A 6,587-nucleotide genomic window follows, 5' to 3' on the forward strand; every position below is an offset into this window, starting at 1 on the left:
CATTTCTGGGGGGGGGGGAATGAAAAGGAAATCCAAATATTGATTTGTGAATAACTGTAAGGGTGAAAGAGAATAACATAATCAAAACAAATGCTTCATTGACTCCCATTCGGGAATAACTCATTTCTGTAACTTGTTGCCAAGCAACAATGAAATCTTGATTTGTACATTCACAAGGCTTCAGACGATAAACTAGAAGATGAAGAGAGGGCGGACAGAACTCACACTGCTATTGAACAATGTGTCATGTTGTTGCGTTTGTTTCTCACTGCAAATGCCCACAAATGAATACTTAAGCACTTCACTCATCTTGTTTTCTGATATTATCATTTTAATTTGTACTGTTTTTAATAGCTTTTGTGTGCATGAATACATTCAAAACAACGTTAAAGACAGTATGCAGTTTAGACGCTCGGTTGCACTGCTAACAATCATGATATTGCATGTGTGCCTCTGTGAGAGTGTGTGTGTGTGTGTGTGTGTGCGTGTTTGTTGAATGAGGAGGCAAATTGAAGACTAATTTGCCTCTAAGGTGTGCTAATCTGTTCTCATGGACACAGCCTGAGAAAAGGGAAAATGGCAATCTGTTAGGTCTAAGAATATCTTGCAGAGTTACTGTGCAAAGTAACAAGAGAGCGAGAGAGAGCGAGAGAGAGAGAAGGGAGGGGTGGAGGATATCAACGAAAAAGAGGGAAGCACTAACAGAGTGAGAGGAGAAGTCGAGAGAGAGCGCAAAAAGGGGAAGGAGAAAGCAGTAGGGACTTCCATACAGTGAAGAAGAAGACTAAGATCTGAGAGAGAGAGAGAGAGAGAGAGAGAGAGAGAGAGAGAGAGAGAGAGAGAGAGAAAGAGAGGAGAGAGAAGGGGAGAGAAGGGGAGAGAGGAGCGGACTACTTTAACAGTGTGACACACACCAGGTCCAGATGAGGAATTCTTCTATGGATGGACGGGCAGGCTGAGACATACTGTACAAGGAGTGGAGCAGCTCACACACACACACACACACCCACACGCACACAGGGAGCCTGGACCGCCTCTCTACACCTATCCTGAACCACAGACAGAGGACACACACACAATCCCACACACACACATATTCTAAATCCCACACACACACACAGATCCTCTGAAAGTGGAGCTATGGGAAGCGTCAGTGAGCTTTGTGTGTCCAGTTTCCAGGCGTTTCTGTGCCCCACTGTGAAAGCCCCACCTACAGGTAAGGACAAGTGACCTCAAAGGTAACCTGCTCTGTGGCTATTGTCAGACAGTCGGTGGGGCTGCTCTGGTGGTGTACTTGGGCTCTGTACAAAAAGAAATATGGAGAAATATAAGAGTTCCTACTAAAAGTATAAAACATTCTGTAGGCTTGTAGAACTCATGTTGACCTAGTTGTGGATATTAATCATCTGTAATGGTTAGTTCGGACATATTGGGTCTACATCGGTTCTGTGTTGAGAATCCTGTTTGCGGATAATGTATGTTTGAACTGTTCCTCATACATTCTGTTACATGTTAGGCTACTAGGCCACTATCAGGAAAAACAACAACATTATATGGTATCCAAAAGTTGTGTGTATATGTGGTTGTGGTTTATCAGGTAACACGTGGTCTGCACAGTAACAACACCCACAGATATAGGGAGAGCTTGTTTGATCTGACTAACTAATCAGGGCTGGATTAAGCCATAACTCCTCGACTCAATTCAGAGTGGGAGTGGAGTGATTCCCGCTAATGCTATTACTGAGTAGATCCCATACCTCCCCCGTCCCCTTACACACGCACCCGTACACACACACACCCATACACACACACCTCTGTTTCACCATATCCACAGAACCCACATCATCCAGCTAGCTTTGCGAGTGTCGGTCTCATAGATGTTGATTCAGACTTTCTATGGCTTCATTCTAAGACACTGTCCACAGTGACTAGTCAGCAGTGCATTTGTACGCCAACAATGTCATTTACTCTAACCCTAATGAACCCTAACCCAGCTGTGACATTTCATCAGGAAGACACCCTTGTATGCCAGACAGCTCATTCTTCTCTCGAATGAAGTGCTGCTTCCCAGTCAACAAAGGGCAAGGCAATGTTTACCATGGATCATCTCCTGAAGCCAGATTAGCTTAACTTCCAACTGTAATTAAAGGCTAAGTGGACAAGCACACAGTAGAGGGTAGGAAAGACACAGGCCCTGCCTCTGAACCTAGATATCGGGGAGTTATATCATCCATACCCTGTTAATGTTAGACACAGCCTTCATTTACCAACAAAGGCACATATGAGAACCTCATCATTTATTACTGTGAGTGAGAAGGGAGCAGAAGATTTTTTTTTCTTCTGCCACATGGGGATAGAGTGCCGTAGGGAATGCGTGCTGTTGAGCATAATAATTTGGGACTGTTAGCTAGCAGTTGTTGTTGTTTGCGGTGTGTTGTTACAGCGCCAGGACTGTGGTCTCTGAGTTTCCTGTTAGCTGTATGCGTGCCGTCGTGCTGTCAGGGTGATAGTCAGGAGCTTCCACACCTGAGTCAGCAGCAGGGCACTGTGTGAAGACAAGAAACATTTTAGGAAAAGAGGAAAGTAGAAGTCTCAACTGGAAATGCAATTTGCCGTACAGGCAGTGTTGAGGTCCCTGTTGTCACAGTGACATGTCATGATGACGCGGTCGTGCTGTACTTGGGATTGACTTGGCCGAGGCTGGGCCTGTGCTGACGGGAGGTTTGGGAGAGCAAAGTAGTCACGTAGACAGGCTTCAGACCACATAGGAAGCAGAACCATGGACTCTGCCTTCACATCACCTGCCTGGGAGGCATCCACTCTGCATGAACTGAGCTGTCAGCACCAGAGCTGGTGACTGACCGTGTGTGCACATGTGTGTGTGTGTGTGCACGTGTGTGTGTGTGTGTGTGTGTGTGTGTGTGTGTGGAAGGAGGGGGGGTTACATTAGCTATTATTGGATAGGATGACTCATGCAATGGGTGGACACGAATCTCGAATGATATCACCACCGACCACTCACCCCAGCTGTATGAAGTCAGCTGCAGCACCACACTGTATATGTCCAACAGAGGAAGGATGCATTGTTAAGTATTCATTAGCCAGAAACTCGAAATGTTTCTAAGAGCAGGGATGTGACTCATTCTGTCCACAACGGAGAAGTCTACCACTGGATCCAAACAGTTTAAAAAAGGGGTTGAATGATAACGAGCAGTTTCATATCAGGGTAATTTGAGGCCGCTTGTGGTGCTCTGAGGCAGGTGTGAGGGCCTAATAGCTGCCCGGCGCGTTGGCGTCTCCTGTGGGTTTCACTGAGTATGGAGCCAGAGACAGCTGGGCAGGGGTGGCTCTTACCTCCAGGTCTGGGAATACAGAAACGTTTATGTCAGCAGCTTATAGCAGCATATACTTGGCCTACTTGCTAAATCAGCTCATTGTAAAGGACTGTACCAGGAAGTAGCTTGAGAGGAAGGATAATCCTATCTACTGATTTGACTTCAGGTTGTTTTTTTTGCGGGGGGGGGGGGCTTGAGCAGATGGAAACTTGAGCAGGTGTGGTATCTGTGGATGGTTGAATGTTTCATATCTATTAGCTATTCAAAAGTTTTTGTTGTTGAAGACTACAACAAAGTCAAATATAGGTTGCATATTTCACATACCCTCTGTTAACCATTGCACAATGAAATAATCTGGTGGGAAGTCTCAGATGCTGTGCTGCCATACCTATGGAAAACTGAGGGACTCTGTTGTGACAGACAGACAGACAGACTGACAGACAGACAGACTGCGTGAGATTTTTGAGGCTGTCAGATGCTGAGCCAGACAGAACGTGTCTGCCAGCCCCTTTACAGAGACAGGGATGAGGGAATCCAAACAGAAGCACATGGATTCCACAAAGCCCGGGTCTTCAAAGGCAAGATGTCTGTTTGGTGGCATCTCAAAATGCCTCCTTTTTATTTATGAGGAATGAAATAGCAGGCAACTTTTATCACGGCTTCTGCTATCATGAATAGTATAGTGTACACATAGACAGTGTTAGGATAAGGTAAGTACAAAGATAGTATAGAGATGAGAAAAAACGACCTTCCCAGTACAGGTATTGAGAGAGCGTACTGTATACATGATTAGCCTATGTCGTGACTTCCAGATACATCCCCATGGATCTATGTTATCCACAGAGTGGGTAGAGCTATGATGTCTGGAGGGATGAGAGATGAGAGAGGTGGAGACCGACAAAAAAGACTGCGCCGTTGTGTGATGTGTGTACAAGGAGGCTTCAAGGCTGTAATGGAAGCCTCAGCAGCAATAACAGTATTTTCTATCTGAGGCTCCAGTGGTCTAGTCTGGAGCTAACTGAAGCACCAGTGGTCATAGCCCGGGGTAGGGGGACGTCGATGAGTGACCCGAACCCAGCTGGGCTCCAGCAGAACTGCTTGGTCAGGTGCCTGCATTTCACGCTCGCTATTCAGGGCTTTGATCAGCGAGGTCATGGACACACTAGAGCTTTTGACTGCCCAGTACCCTGCATTCTGTTGCCCTCTCTCTGTCTCTCTGTCTCTCTGTCTCTCTGTCTCTCTGTCTCTCTCTCTCTCTCTCTCTCTCTCTCTCTCTCTCTCTCTCTCTCTCTCTCTCTCTCGGTTATGCATATTGTGTGCATTAATTTCTTTGCATGTGTGCTTGAGTACCACACAGCGCCACGAGTCTAGGTTCCTAATGAGCACAATATTGGGTGTGTTATATCATGGTTGGGCTAGCTGACTAAACCCAACTAGCCCTCATTGCCAGAAACATGGATGGATAATCAGTGAATCCGTCCTCAGGCATCAGCACTACTAAACCGGAGATAATATTTGTCTGTCTCCTGTCTTACTCTCTCTCTCTCTCTCTCTCTCTCTCTCTCTCTCTCTCTCTCTCTCTCTCTCTGTCTCTGTCTCTGTCTCTCTCGCTGTATGTCTCTCTTTCTCGTGCTCTTGCTCTATTATTTTCTGTTGTTTCTCTCTCTGTCTCGCTCTGTTTCTCTTTCACCTTCTCTAGCACCCATGCATGAACACATTTCATGAGTTGACGGTCAAATGTAGTTCTATTATATGAGTCATGTTAGAGGCTCCAGTGGTAATGAAGCAATTACGCAGGCGTTCACCCAGTCTGCAAAGAAAATTACAGCTGCTTTTGTTTGAATGCTCAGTTTAAGGAGAGCCTGTGAAAGCCAGTCGTCACCTTGGATGTTAAACGGCACAACTGCATTGTGTAATCAGACATGTTGCAGTTTGAAGTCAGTCTAGAAGGGTAAATGTATGGGAGAGCTACACTTATGCTTGACTTCAGATCTCTCTCTCTCTCTCTCTCTCTCTCTCTCTCTCTCTCTCTCTCTCTCTCTCTCTCTCTCTCTCTCTCTCTGCTTGCCCTCTTTTTCTTTCTGTACTCAGACTCTTTACTCCTGTTCCTCCTTCTCTGTGTTGCCTGAGGGTATACATTCAAGGTTAAAATCTGTTTATTTCTAGTGCCAGAACTCGAGCCTCATAGACGACCAGCTAAAAGATGAAAGATAGCCCAGTTGTAGCTGAGTGAATGAGGTACATTTGGAAAATAAATACATATGAGGCCATTATGTAAATAGATCCATATCCTCCCCCGACCTTCAGGAATCACGACTGTGCTCACCCCCATTATTGTTTATCTGGCAAGACTTATGACTCTGCCTTAGAGAACCATATTCAAATTGTATTGATACCATTTGTGAAGGCTTGGGACCTGTAGTACGTTCACGTCACCTGCAGATGTCACTTCACTACCATGTATAATCTGCTGGTTAGAGACACGCACATTCTGTTTCCTGAGGGGCCATGTTCAGTCGTTTACAATCCAAGATCCAGTGGAACATTTCGAAAAGTTGCTTTTTGTTTAATCCATTTCTGTCTGACAATTTTACAACTGTCACAGTATGATTCCATGCTGTTCAGTGCCGAGTTAGTCAGTGACCAGTATGTCGCCATGCTCAGATGAGGTGTGGGAGCTGGCCTGTTGTGTCAAGAGGCCTGACTCACGCCTATAACGTGAGAACAATGCTCTTCATGCTGGATCAGTCCTTTTGCTCCCTTTAAGCCCATAATCTGCTGGCCTCAGAGCCAGGTCAATCAGCCTAAGCTCTTTCACAATGGGACATGGCTGTGTTACTGTTTGTGTCAGACAAGGCAGAGCATGGACTTCCTGAATTTACACTGTATATGAGCATGTTTTAAAGTGTGTGTTTTTAACGAGATTCTGTGTTTTCTGTACGTCCAATCCCCATCTGTAGTGAACACTGCTGTACCAAAACAATGTGTGCCTCAAAATTCTTCAGACATTAGCGGCATAACCCTAGCCCTCCCGACCTATCCCATGGTGCAGCAGGAGCGAACGTGGCCTTGAGGAACAATGCTAGGAAACATAACATTCCACAAATAGCAGAGCCGGTGTCTGTCCTGTTATGAAAACAAACTCACCCTAAGAATGTGAAAGTTGAAACTTGGCTTGGCTTGATGTATGTCACCATGAGCATCAGTTTCACACATGGTGATATTAGTTTGGCGACATCTCAAGTGAACAGT

The sequence above is a fragment of the Hypomesus nipponensis genome, chromosome 17, assembly GCF_054491055.1.
Source record: "Hypomesus nipponensis isolate SF chromosome 17, ASM5449105v1, whole genome shotgun sequence".
Lineage (NCBI taxonomy): Eukaryota > Metazoa > Chordata > Actinopteri > Osmeriformes > Osmeridae > Hypomesus > Hypomesus nipponensis.